The sequence below is a fragment of the Phoxinus phoxinus genome (assembly GCF_949152265.1).
Source record: "Phoxinus phoxinus genome assembly, chromosome: 10".
NCBI lineage: Eukaryota > Metazoa > Chordata > Actinopteri > Cypriniformes > Leuciscidae > Phoxinus > Phoxinus phoxinus.
Window position 1 is genome coordinate 34,885,322 of NC_136885.1, and position 20,675 is coordinate 34,905,996.

General features: G+C 37.6%; 1 protein-coding gene across 6 annotated transcripts in view; it reads left to right on the forward strand.

Annotated features, from left to right (window-relative positions):
* The first annotated feature begins 15,224 nt into the window (after window positions 1–15,224).
* The window catches only part of satb1b (SATB homeobox 1b), a 63,373-nt gene continuing 57,922 nt past the window's right edge, over window positions 15,225–20,675 (forward strand). For all 6 annotated transcript variants that reach the window (XM_079627117.1, XM_079627123.1, XM_079627126.1 and 3 more), the window contains exon 1: window positions 15,225–15,391. The gene's annotated coding sequence lies outside the window, so the exon portion shown is untranslated. The remainder of the gene's footprint in view (window positions 15,392–20,675) is intronic.

The following is a 20,675-nucleotide window of genomic DNA, read 5'->3' on the forward strand; positions in this document are numbered from 1 at the left end:
CTTACATATAGACATGTTGTGAAGTTTGAAGCAGATTCATCGTCTGCTTTGTTCACCCGGCACTGGCGGTCCCTTCACAAACGTGTCCGTGGATCATGCAGAATGCAGTTGAGCTGACACTACGCCACATTTGAATGTTTTTTCTTTGGTTGATAGTTCATGGGAATCAAACGGTGACCTTTGGCATTGTCCTGCAGGATCTGAACGCTTTATTTTTTATATAACTTGAAGAATAGTGTCCGAGGTCTTCCTCTGCAAGTTTGGTTGTCTTGAATATTCTTATATTCAAGTCACTGATCACTTACGTACAGTCAAGATATTGTCATGTTCATTTCACGTTGATAAAAAAGCACAAACTTTTTTAAATTTTTTTATGTCGCTCATAAATAGAGATCTTGTGTGCTTTCTGTCAATTACAGTACGATTAAATGTGGGCAGTTTTTCTCCTTTTAATAGTTTAGGTCAGTGTAGTGGGTTGTAGAATATTTTTCTGTTTTAATTAAAGGTACCGCATTCTCCATGGTAACAAATTATTAATGCTTTTAGATACATGATGTGATATATATATATATTATTAGAAATATACGTGGAATATACAGTATATGTGAGTAAGCCTCCTTCTGTCTTTATATACCTCACCATATCTGTTCACATAAGACCCCAAAATTCATTTAAAATGAATTGCACTTGTAGAATGTGGCTGAGATTGTTCAATCTTTGGCCAGAAATTCATTCAGAGACGGTTTAAGATGAGCCATCGTCTCTGTACAGTATTCCCACGGCATGAAACTCTCGACAGATTCAGAGATCAGTTTTACTGTAATTAGGGAAATACTCTACATGTCATTTTGAATCTTCATACCACTACAATAACTTCCACACTTTTGATATTACTCACAGACAGTTACTCATCGTATTGAACAGGACTGAGTGTGTTTGGCTCTTTGTTGTGGCACTTTCCGTTTCTAAACTCCTACGGCTTACTTGAAGCAAACCATCGCCGGTCTTTCCACAACAAGCCTGATAAGCTGAGGTGCTTTATGTTGATTTCTGCTTTTATTGGACTGGGAAAATTAAAGAAAAGCAACTAGATGATGATAATGCATGATTAGAAGTATCCCAAAAATGTATTTTACGGCGCCGTCTGGTTTTGCTGATGGGCATTTCCTGAAATTGAATGATTGCATTGCGTTGCGTATTGAAACGAGCACAAGTTAAAGAGCATTGCCTCTGCTAACCCGGTGTAGAAGAAGTGCTCGTGTGTGAACACGGTGTGTTTTGCGTATCCAAAAACAAGGTTTGTTCCCTGTCAGTTATTTTAAAGCTGGCTGTTTAAAAGAATCAAGGTGTGAAAGGAAATGTTTGACCTTAAGTCTTTGTGGTCGCTTTCACGTTTTGTGTGGGTTATTTCCTACCAATTATAAAAAAAAGTATTGCGGTCATGAGCGTTTCTGAAACTATGCGCAGTCAATATTGGAGGTAAATATGATCTCATAATGACATTTGCATGCGATTTTTCACCTGTATCCTGAATTCATACCAGCAACAACCTAATCTTAAAAGCACAGACCTTATGTTTTAACCGATACGGTTCGGATCGGGAACAAACGGCGGTGCCGAGATGCCATCCGTGCTGTTGAAGAATGTGGGTATGGAAGTGTCCAGCGTTGGCACGCGCCAGTTCTCCAATATGCCTCGCCACCATCACCCAAGCCTTCGCACGGTGTCAGACGCCGATATGAGACAGAAAGAAACGCCACCTCTTATCGGCGCCAATCCAGATTAACTCAAAGACACGCTCCCCCTACATTTCTGGGCCCACTTGCTCCAAATTTGGGCACGGTTTGACTTGTTTTTGAGCTGTGGCGAACCTAAGGCAAACGGAGAGCCCTGGCCAAGGTGCTCACAATTAGCCACATTTCCCAGGGCTGCGGGCCTGTGGGTTTACTGGACGGCTGAGGCTTAAACCCCCTCGTGTCCCTTCGGGAATCTCGGCCAACTCGGAGCCGCTGGCATCCCTGGAGTGATCGCTGAGAGGTGGATGGGGATGATATGCCTTCCACAAGAGGCCATTTGCATCGTGCTGAATTCTGAAAGGGATAAAAGAAACGTGTTGGCTGGAGGTGTGTGTGTGTGTGTGTGTGGACCGAGAGCTGCCTTCACTTCTGTCCTGTTTGTGTTCACACACACACACACACACAGCCGTGCAAAAGTTTGGGGTCGGTTCGATTTTTAAATGGTTTTGAAAGTTTTTCTTCTCACCAAGGCTGCATTTGTTTGACCAAAAAATAAAGCAAACATATTATTAGGATTTAAAATAGCTGGAAATATCTAGTAAAGTGTAATTTATTCCTGTGATCAAAGCTGAATTTTCAGCATAATTACTCCAGTCTTCAGTGTCACATGATCCTTCAGAAATCATTCGGCAAAAAATTATTTTCTTCGTCAGTATTTTTGTCTTGTTTTCCAGTATGCCTAAACATGTATAAATCGGGATACATTTACTTGAAAAGATGTGTGAAAAATGAAATGTATTCAAAAGCGAGTTTGTGTTTAAAACAGGAACATATATGGGGTCAGAAAAATAAACTTGTTTTACCTTTGAATTAAGCCTGTGAATTTCTGACCCCTTTGGCTGATATTTAAGCATAAACTTTTGATATACTTTTTTAGACAACAAGACTTAACATCGTATCTACTTTTGCCTCTCAAGTAAATGCATCTTGATTTGAGAATGTTTAAATATTTATACTGAAAAACAAGAGAAAAATACTGATGAAGAAAATTATTTTTGTGCAGTGTGTCACATGATCCTTCAGAAATCATCCTAATATGCTGATTTGCTGCTCAAGATTTTTTTATTTATTATTATCAATATTGAAAACAACTGTGCTGCTTCATAATTTTGTGGAAAATCTGATGCATTTTTTTAAAAATCAGCATTTATTTTGTTTTTGTTTTTTAATAAAATGTCTTTACTGTCACTTTTGATCAATGTAATGCATCTTTGCAAAAAACATTTTTTTTATTATTTTCTTTTTTTAAATCGTACTGACCCTAAACTTTTGAACAGTAGTGTATGCAATGCACAGTTACAGAGTCACTATTTCATTTAAATGTGGCATTGAATGCCGTAAATGATCTTGTATGTGTTTGTCATGCATGGTGTGGGGGAAAAAGCTTTTGCATTTGAAGAAATTCACAATTTGTATTAGATTGTGATTGTGTTTGGTCTGTGATTTTCATTGCAGTCGTCAGAAACACAGTGGTAAAAAGTAAAAAATGCATTAGTGGTCATATCATGAGGAATCAAATTTTTATTATTTTTTTAGATAAAACTTTATTGTACAATGAAAAGCTTTCAGAATTCAACTCTTATTTCTGTGAAGGATTTGCAAAAAATATATATTGAAATGTATCTAAGTTTGCTTAGACAAATTGGATTGGACCTACAAGTTCAATTAAACCATCAAAATATGAGGAAAATATTTTATAAATATTTATTTATCTACGAAAAATGCAAACTACTATGCAAAAAAAAAAAAAAATGCACAGAAAAACAAAAAGCTGACAGGAAAAAGCATACAATATAATCAGTTATTAATATTTAATTAGTTCTCTCTTGTTTGTGCATGTGTTCATAGTTTCTCTGTATGACAGCCTGGCCAAAAAATATGTCATTGTCACCCAACTAATTTGGATTAGGATTATTTTATATGGAAAAATGGAAAATTATGACCATTTATGGCACAAAAGACCTTTGTGCAAATTATAAGTGGACCTCAAGGGGAAAAAAAAGAATGATACTGCGCAGATTTAGTATTACAAGTGTTACGTATAAGTACTGTAATTGTTAATTCAGACATCAGACATTTCCTTCCTTATCTCTGTCAGCTCTACCCAAACGGGTTTGATTAATTCACACAGGAAGTGCTTGTGAAAGAGATTTATATCACAATTCATCTGCAAAATAATCAAATCATTACCAGTTAATGACAGCGGGATGACGGATGGTGTGGGTATTTGCCCGGTCCCAGTAACACTAGCGCCCGTAGACACACTGCTAGACCGTAATTGTGTTTGTGCTGTTCTGAGATCAGTCGCGCAGACGATCCTGATCTTAATGAAGTCGTCTGACTTCTGTCACGATCACCGGGGGCAACGAGGTTTGGGAGAAGCGGGAGAAGCGCTGTCTTTGGTTGAGGGATCCCCCATTGCTTTCAATGCAGTGATGTAGAGTGCTTGTCAAAAGCAACATGGAATATCGCAGGATTAATTGGTCGGAGAAAAGAAGTGGAAAAGTCTATCAATAGAGCGTAATTGAAACTCGTTTACTTCTCGGTGTAATCAAACCAGCACTGTGTGTCTCGTCGTCGGGCAGCTTTGAAGACTCGTCGAAATCTTATTTATTACTATTATGTTATTTAATGCTTTTTTATTTAGTTTGGATGCATTCAGTTCATCAAAAGTTTTGTGTATTGTTACAACGTATTCTATTTCAAATGTCACTATTCAACAAAAAAAGTGCTGAAAAGACAGTTTCCATAAAAATATGAAGCGGCACAACTGTTTTCAACATTGATAATAATCAGAAATGTTACCAAATCATCATATTACACTAAAAAAATGCTGGGTTGTTTCAACCCAATTTTGGGTCAAATATGGACAAACCCAAATGTTGGGTTAAAAATTTAATTTAAAAATTTAACCCAACGGCTGGGTTTGTCCATATTTGACCAAAAATTGGGTTGAAACAACCCAGCATGAAGGATCATGTGACACTGAAGACTGGAGTAATGATGCGGAAAATTCAGCTTTGATCACAGGAATAAATTACACTTTACTATATATTCACATAGAAACATCTATTTTAAATTATAATAATATTTCACAATTTTTACTGTATTTTTGATCAAATAAATGCAGCCTCGTGAACAGAAGAGACGCTTTCAAAAATCATAAGGACCCCATAGTTTGTTTTATGCATGTTTTTATGGCTTTAAACTATTTGAGAGACTCGAATATTTGACTAGAGGGAAAAATTGTTATTTACTGACCCTCATTTATTTTTTTAAATCTGAAACATGATAGATTTCTTTCCTCATGCAGCTCTTTTTCATGAAATTGCAGCTCATAGAGACCATGTTTGACAAGCTAAGACAAAAAACTCATTGTTCCTTGCATAAAAAAAAAGTAGCATTGGAGTTATTTTATGGATCTGATGTGATTGACAGGTTGCCCAGGCCTCGTCATCGGAGAAGAGACCAGGAACAATAATGATGTGCACGGATAAATCGAGAATTGTCAATTTTGATTTCACGGTGACCTTTAAAAAGAAATGGTGTTCAGCCACAGCATCTAAAAATATACGCTTTCTCTGATTTCAATCTAAACACTTAAAAGTTCATGTTATTTGTTAACTACCCATTAGCAGATTTATTAAAGAGAAAAAAAATTCAGCTTTACCTAATGTATTGTATGCGGCAAACATCACGTCGCTGCTTTAATGTTTGCTTGTTATGTTACATAGGTAATTTTCTGAAGAAAAAAAAAAAAAGTATAAAGTTACAGATGTGTCATGAAAATGTTTTTTTCTGAGACGAATGTTAATAGAATCAAGTGTGAAATGCTGTTTTGATTGACGTAACGAATCGAGTTTGTCACAGTTCACCTCGTTCTTCCCCGATACGGTCGTGATTGACTGGAGCACAGGTGTGCCTACGGATGTTGCCATGGTTACACACTGTTTTCCAGCCCGTGCAATTACGCATAATAGATGAACTTCACTCTTTAGCAAATTAACAACATGGTAAAATGTACCATAGTCAGCGATGGTCTCCGACGGCAGTGAGCTTTCCCTCATAAAAGCTTTCGATGTGTTCGTGCTTGTCAGGCGAGTGCTGTTCACGGCAGGCAATCACTCGCTTTGTTTGCGAACTTTAGGAATTTTAGGAATCACTGTGTGGTTTGTCTCTTCAAATTACTGTAATAAAGTTGCATTTAAGCCCGAGCGCTTAAAACGGGTCGTAAAACACAAGGAAAGATTAAATGGCAGGAAAATCCCCCTGAACAAATCAGAAACTTTTTCTTCAGTCTGAATTTGAAAGAATATCCTAAAGTAGACGTATAGATAATTCTTTATTTATTTATTTTTAGTGCCAATGCATTTTTGTGCATGCTTTTTTTTACTACGCCGGCTACTAATGTCCAGTCGGGCAGATCAACTCGCATTATGTGAGTTTAATGAAGCATTAGGAACAGACTCAAACATGCAGTCATGTGTTCGTGAAGAGGATTGAGATTTAAGAGTACACTTCTCACACTCTTTCTTTCTCTCTTCCTCACACTTGTTTTCACATTTACAGATATGTATCTTGACTCACATGCAGCGTTTGCACTTTTAGGAACTGTTGATTCATACGTCTTTGGATTTTTTTTTATTTTTTTTTGTAACATTAGAAAGGCCTCAATTAATTCTTAAAACATGTTTATAATACAATTAATTATTAAAAAATATAAAAAAATATGGTAACACTTTACTTAAATCCTTCATATAGAATGCATTAAAAAAAAAACATTTTAATGCACGCTTTGTAATGCACCTTATAATGCATCTTATGATCTATATTAATAATTGTAACCACAGTTATAATACATTAAAACACTTATCTATTTATTGCACACACCTTTAGAAAGTATAATGCGTTAAAACACAAAATGTCAGATATAACAAGCAATCTGCAATATTATACTAACACTCTTCAGTTTGCAAATATTATAATGCATATTAAATTTGAATAAAATGTATATTTATTTATATATATATATATATATATACATATATATATATATATATATATATATATATATATATATATATATATATATACATTCATATATATATATATACATACATTCATATATATATATATATATTATATATATATATATAATAGTTTTTTAATATATAAAGTGTACTCTTAAAAGTACAGATTGAAGAGGGTTAGTATAATAAATATATAATTTTTAATAATGCATTATTCATAAAAGCTTTAAAAGTGTGAATCATGCCTCCTGACCACTAGATGCATTTCTAAAAGGTGAACAGTTTTTAAACACGAAGCACGCCTCTAGAAAAACAGTGAGATATAATGCAATGGCCAGAGATGTCAGTCTGCATGTATATACATATACAGACTAATTAAAAAATGAAATAAAACTTTAGTGCACATGGAGTCTACCTCTGAGAAACTGACAAACTCTTCAAACTTTTCATAGTTTTCAGTCGCGTGACCTTGGCGGAGACCTGGAGGTCAAACACCAGCACAACTGAGGCGCAGGCCTGCCCACATCTACATCTCAAAAGCAGACAAACACAAATATGTGAATTCAATGCAAGTGTTGTGCACTTCTGATCCATATTCAGCATTCAGTATTTCAATCAAATTCAGTATAACCGTATTAATGATGCACTATATACAGGCGAGCAGATGAGCTCAGAATATGATGCTAAATGGTTTAGCGTTTTCTTTATAATGGTTTCCAACGGGAAAACGCTTAATGAGAAACCGCGTTGAGTTTATATTCGGAGCTCATCTGCTTGTTTGTGTACAGTATGCATCATTAATAATGTGAATATTGAATTTGGTCTTAATACAAATCTGGTAAAAATAAAAAAAGCCTTGTTCTGCTGGGCGCTTCTATAAGAGTGTGAAGTCACGTGAAATCACATGTTTTTGCTTGTTCATCAGTTTCACACTGTAAAAAGCTTTTTATCTAGAAAGATCTTCAAATCAACATCCTGCCACGGCGTCGCATGGGTGCGACTGAGATCTGGGCTATCAGCGTCTCAAACCCCTCGCTTTCATGTCTAAGGAGTGTAACGTGCGGAGAACTTGAACCACAGCACCAGAAATCCAGGCAATTTTGCTGATCTATCACCATATACTGTATGTGACCCGGGACCACAAAACCAGTCACATGGGTCAACTTTTCTTACATTGAGATGTATAGATCATCTGAAAGCTGAATACATAAACTTTCCATTGATGTGTGGTTTGTTAGGATAGGACAATATTTGGTCGAGACACAACTATTGAAAATCTGGAATCTGAGGAGCAAAAAAATCGAAACATTGAGAAAATCTCCTTTAAAGTTGTGCATTTATGTTCACGATTGTGCTGCATTCACTCACAAAAATACATGTTTTATATATTTACGGCAGGACATTTATTAAATATCTTCATGGAACATGATCTTAATATCCTCATGATTTTTGGCATAAAAGAAAAATTGATAATTTTGACCCATATAATGTATAGTTGCTATTGCCACAGATATACCCGTGCGGCTCCAGACTGGGTTTGTGCTCCAGGGTCACATGTTTCTGATCAGCTTTAGATCATATTCAATTCATATTCAGATTCAAACCGCATGTAAATGTAGTTTAAAATGCAGTTCCAATCAGATTTTTACAGATGCTTAGATTTTCTCAAATCTTATTTCAAACAGTATTTTACGTCACTCTTTTAAAGGTGTGGTTGAGTATGATTTGACTTTTCTAACTGTAGTTAGTGTGTAATGTTGCTGTTTGATCATAAACAACATCTGCAAAGTTACAACGCTCAAAGTTCAGAGCAAAGGGAGATATTTGCTTTTAAAGAAATCGCTTTTTAAGAACTACAACAAACGGCTGGTAGGAACTACACGACATTCCTCCCGGGTTAGTGACATCATGAACCCTAAAATTTACATAAACCCCGCCCCCAGAACACGATTTATAGATTATCATGACAGAATATGCTAATTGAAGATAGTTAACTCCACATCAGCAACATAAATTCATCAACAAACCATTCAAAATCGTCCTGTTGCTTCTACATTAGAGTGCGGATCGGGCCGAATTTTTCAGTCCGAGCCCGGCCCGCGTCCGACAGGCATAAAGATATTTATGTTCGAGCCCGACCCGAGACCGGCAGTTAAAATCCCATTTTTTTCTCATACTAATGACAATTGTACGTTTGTTTGTGTGGAAAGCCCGCTTTTATTAAGCAACTGTAGGAAGGCAATCGGAAATGTCAACAGGACAAGCGCATCAGCGCGCGGAGCAACAAGCGCTCTAAACACAAGCGCGCGCACATTATGCACGTGTTTCGTTGTCACGGCTACATAAACAAATGTCCGCACACAGGAAGACGGATGTTATGGTAATATTTTACATGTATTTTAATCACAAAAACGAACGTTTGCATCAAGTGAAAGCATCAGGCACATCGGCTACCTACATAATAAGCTGTTTTAAATTTCAAATGTTCAATGCCTTATCGCGCTGATGTGACCGAGCCCGACCCGAACCCGAACATCATTTCTATATCTGTCCGAACCCGGCTCGGGTCGGGACGGGTATCCATCCTCTAGTAGGAACTACACAACATTCCTCTCGGGTTAGTGACATCACCAACCCTAGAATTTACATAAACCCCGCCCCCTGAACACGCAGTCCATGTTGAGAAGAGGAAGAGTTGTTTAGCTCAAACTTTAGCATCCGTCTTTTCACACGCAATAGAAAGTCACTCTGTGTGCATCTCACAACAGTTCCTATACGAGCGATTTATAGATTACCATGACAGAATATGCTAATTGAAGAAAGTTAACTCCACATCAGAAACATAAACTCATCAACTAACCATTCAGAGACATCCTGTTGCTTCTACATGTTGTCACTTCTTCTTGAGTCTCTCCATCTTTGTCTGACTCCGGTTTAAACATAAAAGGCAGAACAGTTTCTGTCATTTTAGTGTGTGTGTGTGTGTGTGAGAGGTAATCGCAGCTGCTAACACACATGAGCTCCTGAAGCTCCGCCCCCTGTGCCGGGAGCAGCAGCTCATTTGCATTTAAAGGGACAGACACAAAAAGGTGTGTTTTTGCAAACCCTCAAAAAGTGAGAACTTTAACATGATATATAAAAATATCTGTGGGGTATTTTGTGCTAAAACTTCACACACACACTCTGGGGACATCAGAGATTTATTTTACATCTTGTAAAAAGGGCATTATACCAGCCCTTTAACACAATGATAACGTCAAAACTGGTGACGTTTCAAAAGCACCCATGCAGATTGGTTGGTTATGTTTGGACACACAGATCTCTCTCTCTCTCTCTCTCTCTCTCTCTCTCTCTCTCTCTCTCTCTCTCTCTCTCTCTCTCTCTCTCTCTCTCTCTCTCTCTCTCTCTCTCTCTCTCTCTCTCTCTCTCTCTCTCTCTCTCTCTCTCTCTCTCTCTCTCTCTCTCTCTCTCTCTCTCTCTCTCTCTCTCTCTCTCTCTCTCTCTCTCTCTCTCTCTCTCTCTCTCTCTCTCTCTCTCTCTCTCTCTCTCTCTCTCTCTGATAAGCTTATTTGTTTGTGCACGGTTATAGTTTTTGAGCGTTTAATAATTTGCATAATTTTTCCCTGCTCTTTGTCAGATTTTTGGAGTTGAGAACCACGTCTTTTTTTTCCTGCACCGTAAACATCAGCATTTGTTCAAATCAAGATGACAACTATACAATCACACACTCTAAATGCTGTAAATTGTTCAGCAAGAACAACAAAATAATAAAACATGCTAAATTTAGACGAGACCTCTGATATTTTGCCCTAGGCAGCGTAATAAACACAGTCTGTAATTAAAATGTACCGACTGGATGAAAACAACAGTCTCGCTTCTTCTTCTTCTTCTTCTACTTCTTCTTCTTCTTCTTCTTCTTCTTCTGTGAGTTGTAAACACTAATTTCAGGGTGTTTTTCAGGGCGGTTGAAAACGTGTGTGTTCTGCAACAGTGTACCTGCAAAATACTGATTTATTCCCATTTCTGAGTTCTTTTTCAATCATGCATTGTGATTTTATTGTCCATTAGATTTGTCTGGCAGAAAAAAGCGACTGTGTCAACAGAACTCAGCAGTTTCCGGTGTGAGACGCCCACGCCGCCGCTTTAACACCGCTGTCAGTGTGCAGATGTGCTTCTGTTAGCGGCTTCTCCAACACACACTCTCAGCTGTTATGGCAGTCGTGGCAGACAGCGTGTAATATTTGCCTTTAAAGTCAACATGACATCGAAATTAACCCAATTAATATCTTAATATGCGTTTCTGGTGCATATTATTCCACATGTAAAAAAAAAAAAGTACGGCTTTTATCATAATGTAATCATTTGATCCGGCTCTGACATGACTTTCCCTTCCGGCTGACGTCACGAATCCCTCTTGTGTTTTAATGTGACGGGTGTGTTCTGATATATTTCATTGTAGGTAAAAAAAAAAAAAAAAACTTCAATGAAAGGTTTTAGATCGAGCTAACCAGTGAAACATTGGGTGGTGCCCTCTTTAAAATGAATAAACAGGGGATTTGCCAATTCCAAAGTTAATATTCTTTCTTTTACTTTCTACTACTTAATTCTACTATTTATTAAAAATAATAATTATATATAAGATTAATCGCAATTAATCGCATCCAAAATAAAAGTTTGTGTTTGCATAATATATGTGTGTGTACTGTGTATAATTATTATGTATAAATACACACACATTCATGTATATATTTAAGAAATATTTGCATTTATATACTGTATATACATTTATATAATTTATATTATATATAAATAAAACCAATTTTTCTTAAATATATACACGATTGCACACATATATTATGTAAACACAAACTTTTATTTTGGATGCGATTAATCGTGATTAATCTTTTGACAGCCCTAATATATATATATATATATACACACATGTCTGTGTACTATTTATATAGTATATTTTGGAGAAAAAAAATTCTTAAAAGGTTTATGTGTCTTTGCTAAAAAATTATTATCTGAATATAATGTTAATAATTTGTCTATATATATATATTCATGCATACATATACATTTATACACACATATATATACTATACATATATACCTTTCTAATATATATATATATTTATATAAAAAACATATATGTGTGCGTATATACTGTATGGTGTGTATATATATATATATTACACACACACACACACACACACAGTACTGTGCAAAAGTCCTAGGTCCTAGGCAAACAAAAAATGTTTTAAGCCAGTTATTCATATATTTTGCAGTAGGAAATATCAGTGCCATTAATTGTAATAATCCATTGAGATTTCTGTATGATTAAGGAGTCTGACAGCGGTCTGATAAGGTGTGTGTGTGTGTGTGTGTGTGTGTGTGTGTGTGTGTGTGTATTTATGAAGTTAACAGTTGGTCTCGTTTGTAATGAAGTCATGCACACAATAACTGTTTAAAATGTGTTTCTCATCATAACTGCTACTATATAGTGCGCTTTAGCACGACTGGAACGCTCCATTATTATCCAATCAGCTTCCAGAACCAGAACTATCCGCTTGCTTTCTGATTTGGATGAATGTGTGTAAATCAAAGCTGATCAGTGCGTCTCTCCAGCTCTCATGAAGCCCTCTTGTGGTCACTGTGGAGAACAGCAGCTCCTGTGTTCTTCATCCTCATGATGATGAAGATGATGATGATGAGGAGGAGTGTGATCCAAAGCCAATCCTGCAGTGTCAGATATTCTCTCCTCTCTTCATATTACTCTTTCAGACTCAAGGAATTTCCCCTGCTCTCTCCCGCTTGAGATCACTCCCCTGAAACTACTGTGTGACGCTGATTCATACAGAGAACATGAAAATTATCAATGCCACTGATAAATGAAACCATCATGGCTTTTGTGGAGTCCCGAAGCCACTATTTGGGCAGGTTTTCTGAGAAGCAGTTACAATCTGATGATAACAAGAAACGGCTCTAACGATAAGAAGTTTAATATTTCACTGAAATGTTGAAAAGTAACTCACTAATTGATTCAATTAAAATGAATCCCCTTTATTTAAAACACACCCCCAAAAAAAAAAAAAAAAAATGTTGCATGGCTTTAGAACACAGCTTCCTTTGTGATTATGTAAATTTTGGCCTAGTTATCAAGTCCGAGGTGTCAGTGTTTTTTTTTTTTTGGAAATGTACAGATGCTTGTTTCCATGATGTGAAGTTAAACATAGCACACTGCCTTTCCGTTCATATGACAATAACACCGCAACAAACAGAGAATGCATAAACATGTGGACACACACCCCCGAGCGACAGGTCCTGAAGGGTCGTGAAGGTGACAGCGGAGAGTGACGAACACATGTTGCTCGGGGTCTGATATAATATTCCCATGTGTGTCTGCTAGAACAGAAAGTTGTTTGGAAATCCACCGCTCATCCTAAAAACGTGTAAATTAGTGTCAAGTACGAAGAGGGCTGTTGCTACAACCCATCTTTTAGATTTTGTGCATGCATTTTTTTTAATTAATTCAAAATTTAGTTTAAAATTGCAATCTACAGAAATAGATCTGGGTGTTAAAAATGTTGCCGCCTTAAATTTTTAAGTACAATCAACTTGGATGTTTAAGTCATTTCAACTTAAAATACATTAAACTGACTTTAAAACTTGTAGAATCTTGTATAGCTTCTAAAAAAAGTGAACTTGTTTTGATGAGAGAAAGCAATAACTTGTCATTGATCATATCATTTTTTACAGCATATAGGCCTATTTAGTTTATCTTTTGTGGAAGTATAAACGCTTATGTTATATATCAAATTACCAGTTATGTCATTTAATATCTTAAAATATAGATGGCCATATATCAAAGTCAGCACTTTCAAATATTTTAGTTGCCCTTTATGCTTTTTTCTCTCAGAGACTCCGAGCTTGTACTGTCACTTCTGGAGGCTGGTGGTCATGTTACAACACTCTCTGGTCTGCACTATTCATTCAAGGTTTCCTCATGTTGCATCATTGCAATCTCTATATGATTTCAATGCATGTTTGCATTACAGTAATTAATAAGCATGCTGACATTATTGTGTGTGTGTGGAGGAAAAATGACAGGCTGAGAGAGAATGCTGGAGGAATGTCACACCTAATGGAACACTGGCGTTCTAATTCGAATTTTTAAAATTCGAATTCTTTAAAACAAAATCTAAACTTTGTCTTTAGAATCAAAACAGCGCGGCGTTAATTATTTCCTCTTCATCAAAGGACGGAAGCTCGACTGGAAATCTGCTGGTGTCTGAATTATGTTTACTGTCGAATAAATGTCAGATTAACTCTGCTGTAAAAGCTTTCTAATAACGTGAGCGTTTGTGTCGGATGACTCACATTTGAAAGGATTCTTTCTCATCATCATCATATCTGGTGCAAAACTCCCGCAGAGCTACAGTTCACCTCGAATAGTTTCCTTTTCCGCCTTGAATATTAAAATATAATATGCATGTGGCAGATCTTTAAGTTTTCACCGCGATTAAACAGGTGTTTGAAACATGTCGTGTATAAAATGCAAGTGAATGTTTAAAAATATTTTTTAAATGCATAATAAAAGACTATAGGTAATAAAACGTCTTTAAGTTGTGGTAAAAATTACAACTTTATAGCATAAATTGCCGCTTTAGTGTGTATCTAACATTTAATTATTACAAACGGACAAATTCATAAATCAGTGCTCAGTCATAAATGAGAGATACATTCCATTATGCAGGCTAAACATATAAAATAACCAACATCTACATTCACTGAGGCGACAAAACAACAAAATAAAATATGATATTTAGTTTGAAAATCAACATCCGCTTCAAATGCGCATCGCGGCTAAAAAAACCTCTAAATTCAGATGAATTTCAATCTCACACACGCATGTGCATAATTGAAAACTTATTGATCTATAAACAAGTAAATGCGCGCGTATAAAAAATGTTTTCTTGTGATCCCGTATCAAGATGCACGAGAGCCGCGAGTGTGTGTGTGTGTGTGTGTGTGTGTGTGTGTGTGTGTGTGTGTGTGTGAAGTCGCACATAAAATCAAATGACTAGAAGTGTAAACACACCGTGGCTGTGGATGGCAAGTTTTAAATAATTTTATACAGTCCCCCTGCCTGACAATTTTAACATGTGGTGTGTAAATATGAGAATGGCTGAGTGTGAAAGTGGATGAGTCCCTGGAGAGCGCGCACGGAGACGCGCCGCTCCAAAAATCAAAGTGGGGCAAGAAGACGCGGTGCGCCACAGCTGGCAGATCGTCTTATGTCGACGGGGAGGGGCGGTTCGTTTACCTGACACCCCTCTCCTCGAGCTCGAACCCTCCCCCTTCCCTCGCGCTGCTATCCCGCACCGCAGCCCACGTTACGCGCAGTCCGTGCGCTCCCAACTCCAGCGGTACGCGCAGGGACACCTCCATCTCCATCCGCGAGCAGAGCTGTGGATCTCTCAACGCGGGGACCAAGTTAAACGAGCCTTCGCAACTTTTGGATGGAAAACGAGAGCATTCGAGGAGATTGCTAACTTCTCTAAGGTATTGTAGTATTTCCTTTCTCTCTCTCTCCCTCTCTCTCTCTCTCTCTCTCGATGTGTCTGAGCATCTGCTCCGAGCGCAAAGCTGCTGTATATTTAACGAACAGTCAGATCTGTTTGCTGCCCTCTCTTATCAACAGATTGCATGATAAAGAATTGATAACGAAAGAACAAAAATCATGCATTCGTACTTTCAGGTTTCAGTGATATCCAGCTGTTTTTATATACATCTCTAAATGTAGATTTTTTTTTTTTTGGCAGAAGTTCATTTTTAATAGTGTTTTGACAAATGCAATGATTTATAACCACACAACTCCAGATTATAAGAGTGTTTTAAACACAATCCGGTGGTCAGGATTGCATTTACATGCATTAATATGCACAAGATCTAAATAGGAAAAATAGGAGAAACAAATCCCATTTTCTGGAGTCAAGAGACAGACATGCTCCTAAATAAGATGAAATGACTAATACGACTAAATGCTTCTAAATAAAACTGAATCTCAGTCTGTAGAGAAGCGCATCACACTGATTTTTTTTCCTGCAAACTGTGATGTATAACTTTATATCTCAGGATCATATGAGTTTTTATAGGACAATGTAGTGGTCAGGACCCTCGATGCAAACATGAGAAGTGTTTATATGTGGAGAAAAGCAGATCTGACTTTAGGAAGTTAAGATTCAGATGCACAATATTTATAATAAAATAAAATGATTTTAGCGTTTAGTTAAAAGTCAAATGCCAGCATTAAATGCATGTTTGTCTATATCTATATATTTAGTCAAATCTACAGTCAGTATATTTGCTTTGAAAAAGTATTAGATACGAGCAGATCATTGTGTGTTCAGGAGCTTAGCACTAAAAAATAATTATTCACGACTGAGATTAATGCATTTCCACTTATTTTTGACCCGGATTGCTTGTATTTAGGCTCTGGAAAAATAAAATAAAAAATATATTTGTCTGTGTGCTTTTAAATTCATATCTACTGCTCTTAATTGGCAATTATATGGGGTGTGATAGAATAAATGATGTTACAAAGTGCTTCATTAAATGTTGCATTTAAATCTATGTACATTACTGTTATGGTTATGAGTGACAAGCATGCATTACTATTATGATGCTGTGTTGATGAAGAGCAGCTTTAGGAAGTGCATGATCTCGTGAAGACGTTCACAAACGATATTTGTGAAAATGAGACTATAGCAGTGCAAACCGATGTGCATGTAATTAATGCGGACCGTGATGATGATATGGACCGAGTTAAAGTGAAATATCATGTGTGTGACTGACACACTTACACACTTCTGTTTGTAGTGCAGAGATCCCTCATTAGGAGGTCAGTGTGGTGGAAACGAGGTTATTCTTCTTGAGATTACTCTATTTATCTGGTGTAGAATTAGTGTGGTTGATCTGGTCAGTGTTTCTGAGAACACAGCTCGCGAGCTCTTCCTGCCAGCGTCAGGTTTGCTTCTTGTAAGTGCTGTTCGACATCAAAGTCACTGCGATTATGCAGGTTTTTCACACTTGTTTCATTCTTACATCTCGTGGATGGTGTCACATTGAGAAGTACAGTCTGCTGATGTGAAACCGTGTGGGCCCTCTTGTTGTCAACCTGAAAGTTGTCAAGCGCTCTTATTGGCATCACTTAACCCCATTTCCACGGCTGGCTGTTGTTGAGATACTCTCCCTGATATGATAAGCGAGCCTCGTTACATATCTGTGTCCCAAATCTCAGCATTGTTTGGCACGCTCGGACGGACTCTAAGTGAGAGGTGTGTGTGTTTAAACTACTGAGAGCGATGCCGTTTAGGCCCCGAACGCAACCGGATGTCAGAGTAGTAATATCATATTGTAAATGACCAAAGACTCGGAGTTAAAGAGTGTAAAGCGCTCTCTGAACCCGAGATCATGCGACTCCTCACCTGCCGGTGACCAAAGATGCATCTCTGTGAGAGAGAAACACACACCGCTCGCCCTCGCGACCCTTCGAGACCAATTATCCGGCACGCCGCACCGGTTATTTTCAGCGTCACCTGAGAGGATAATCAAGGCAACTCGTCCTTGATGAATTATTTCCACTCCGTCTCGCATGATTTGTCCTGTTGTAAGTGACAGCAATCAAGGTGTGAGCTTTCCGTCGCTTAAAAGAGAGTTCCTCGCCTCCCGGACGGAGAACTTCTCGGTTGGTCTGTGTCTGATTCTCGCAGTGAAGTCAAGCATTAATCGCTGTAACCGCGGCGGTAATGAACGCTCGGCTGAAATAACAGCTCAGCAAAGAGAAGAATTATACTTGTGGTTACATGGTAAATACCTGTTTAGCTGCCAGCGTGTGCATTTATTAGACTGTCGCCAGCAAATAAGAGGTCTGTCTCGTTTTTTAATATGTGGCTGCTTGGAGATTCCTCCCTCTTTGGAGAAGAGCTGTTATGATTTCTAATAGTTAGCAAAGGTAACAATGAATCAGAGACTTTTGATGACAAGCTCAAACCAGTTTGGGGAAAAGAAAAAAAAAAAGAAGAAAGGAAAAATGAAGGATTGTTTGTGCATACTTGAGCTCTGAGTCAAGCAGACGATCACATGCAACTCCACAATAATTTAGCAACTTTTTTCAAGATCATTTGCATAAATCAGGACCGATTTGACGGTTGTTTCATCTCGTGTTAATTCCTCAAGCGCTATCTAACTCATTTTTTTTTTTCCTCTTTAAATTTATGTATTTGCTTGCTTTTATCTGGTTTTAAGAATCGTCGCCCGATCTTTTGAGAGGACAAAGCGTCAAAAGTGCGTCATGTTGATTTGGTCATGCTCGGGCTAAATGACATTTGTGTAAAATCAGAAGAGCAATATTATCATTCTCCGCAGAAGCATCACTAATACAATTTGAAATACGCACTCGGAGCCACCTTTTAAAATTTCGCATAACCTAAATTTAGACACTCCATATGTTTTGATCTGATGTTATTGTCTGCTCTTTCTATGCTTGTCGTTATCCGATCTGTGTAGGTTTTCTCGAATCCTTTGTTCTGGTAAAGCGACACAAAGACAGCAGTATGTATCAGAGGAATGCACATACTGCAAAAGATCAGGGTTTTAATACCCACCCACACTCGCAAGAAACAATTAAAGAAGATACTCTCTTCTACAGTACACACACACACACACACACATGCACTTATAGAGATTTGGTGGGACGCAGATTAACGCCATACAAATCTTTGCCTTTGCAGTGTAGTAGACTGAAAAGAAGCAAGGGCTTTCATTTGTTGCTTTTGATTGGTCGTGCACACACACACACACACACACACACACACACACTAAAAAGAGAGGGAAGAGGTATATTGATAAAACGCTGCAAATCCTGCCTTTTGTCATGATGCATTTCAAGTTTGTGTTTCTCTAGTTTATTTGATGCATGAGTTGAGGTGCACATCCCTCGATGTCTCTGACGTCCAGTGCACGCTTTACACCACTAAACTCTGCATGCACTTATCACCAGACTTTGTTGCATTCAATTTGCTGCATGTAATGCCCTATTTTTAGGGTGTTAAATGGCGCACGCGAGAGTATTGCACTGGTTTTGAGAGCTGAAAGCGTAGTAAAACGAGCCAGAGAACTTTGTGAATGACGGGCGTTGCAATTGTGCTAAAAGTTCTGCGTGGGCTCATCACTGCGTCTCAGTAAAGCCTGGACAAAGAGCTTCACAGCCGCGGTCCCCCTCCCTGTCGCTTTAACTTTATTAATTGTTGATACGTTGCAATCCACGAGGCAGAAATTAGAAGGCTAATTATTGTGTCATGTGACGCTGCCCCACTGCAGTGACAGAAAACTCATTTCCCAGGCCTTGAAACTGATCTCACTTGATTGTTAGATGAAGGATTTGTTTTATAATTCGATAAAAGCGGGGAATAAACAAGCCGATAAAGAGCCTCTCTCGTGCGCATGCAGGGAGTAATTGTTTTTAAATAATTGATACGGATTCCTCCGGGAGTCTCGGATCTTTTTGTTGTCGTTTGCGGCCGGACTTTAGGATCCCACAAAAGCTCTTGCACGCTTTCACAGATTTAAAAGTCTGTCGCTCTTTATTTGGCAGGTGCGAGGAAGCCACAGGGGACTTTTACAGTGTACACTACACTCTGTTGTTTTAACCCATGTCTGGGTCAAATATGGACAAACCCATGTTGATTTACATTTTTAAATGAAACTTTTTAACCCACTGCTTGGGTTTGTCCATATTTGACACAAACATGATTTTTTTAAAGCGTACAGTGTTTGTGTAAAGCTAGGTTATGGACATGCTATTTATTATTATTATGATTTTAATGTAATACACTTACAAGTCATGTGAGTCATGCAGCACAGTCAACTACAAACTACTGTATTAACATGCATGAGTAACGTTCTGTCAGAAATGTGCCAGCACACAATATTTGGAGACTGTAATGAGCTCCAGGTTTTGGTGTTTCCAGGAAACGTTCGTTTTTAACGGAGATGTGTGTGTACTGCCCATTTGCCTGCGATGCATTGATTGAGTCTCTCAGTTCAGTGTGTGGTGGGCACTGATGACTTACCCCATGCTGTGTGTGTTATCAAACTGCTGAGATGCTCTTGGCTCTGATTTATAACACTACCTCAAATAATCTTGTTAATGCACATTTAACATTGCGGAAGTGGCAAGCACACAGACTAAACAACACCTACGCGCGCGAGCGTTCAGAATAGCGCCGGTGAAATGTGCCGACTGATAAACACCCGTACTGTCTTGTTGTCTTAAGGGTTTATAACTTCGGATGTACACTGTGTCGCTATTCCAGGATAAATGGAAAAAGGCCAAATAAACAATGCAACGTCTTTTAGATGCTATGAAACGGGGTTTTTTTTAAATCCTCTGGGTTTTTGAAGAGTTATGAATTGCTTCTTTTTTTTTACATATATATATATGTAGTCAGGTTATTTTTTGCAAAAAAAAAAAAAAGAAGTGATTTAAATATGAGCAAATATTTAATCTGTTGTCATATTTGAAATAAGCGTTTCAAATTAGGAAATCTTAGAGAAAACTGTTAATTTATGTTATTATGACCAAACCAATAGTTTACAGTAATGAAAGTGTCAGGTGAGGCAGAAACAGCTTCTATTTTACAGTGCATTTTTTATTGTATATTGTGCATTATATGTTTGAACGCACTAGCCTGTAAGTTTGCCCTGAGCATGCTGGCATTTTAAACTCTTCAATTGTGTTTGCCCTTCTTTAAATAGGCGAGAGCTGAATTATGACCACAGTTGA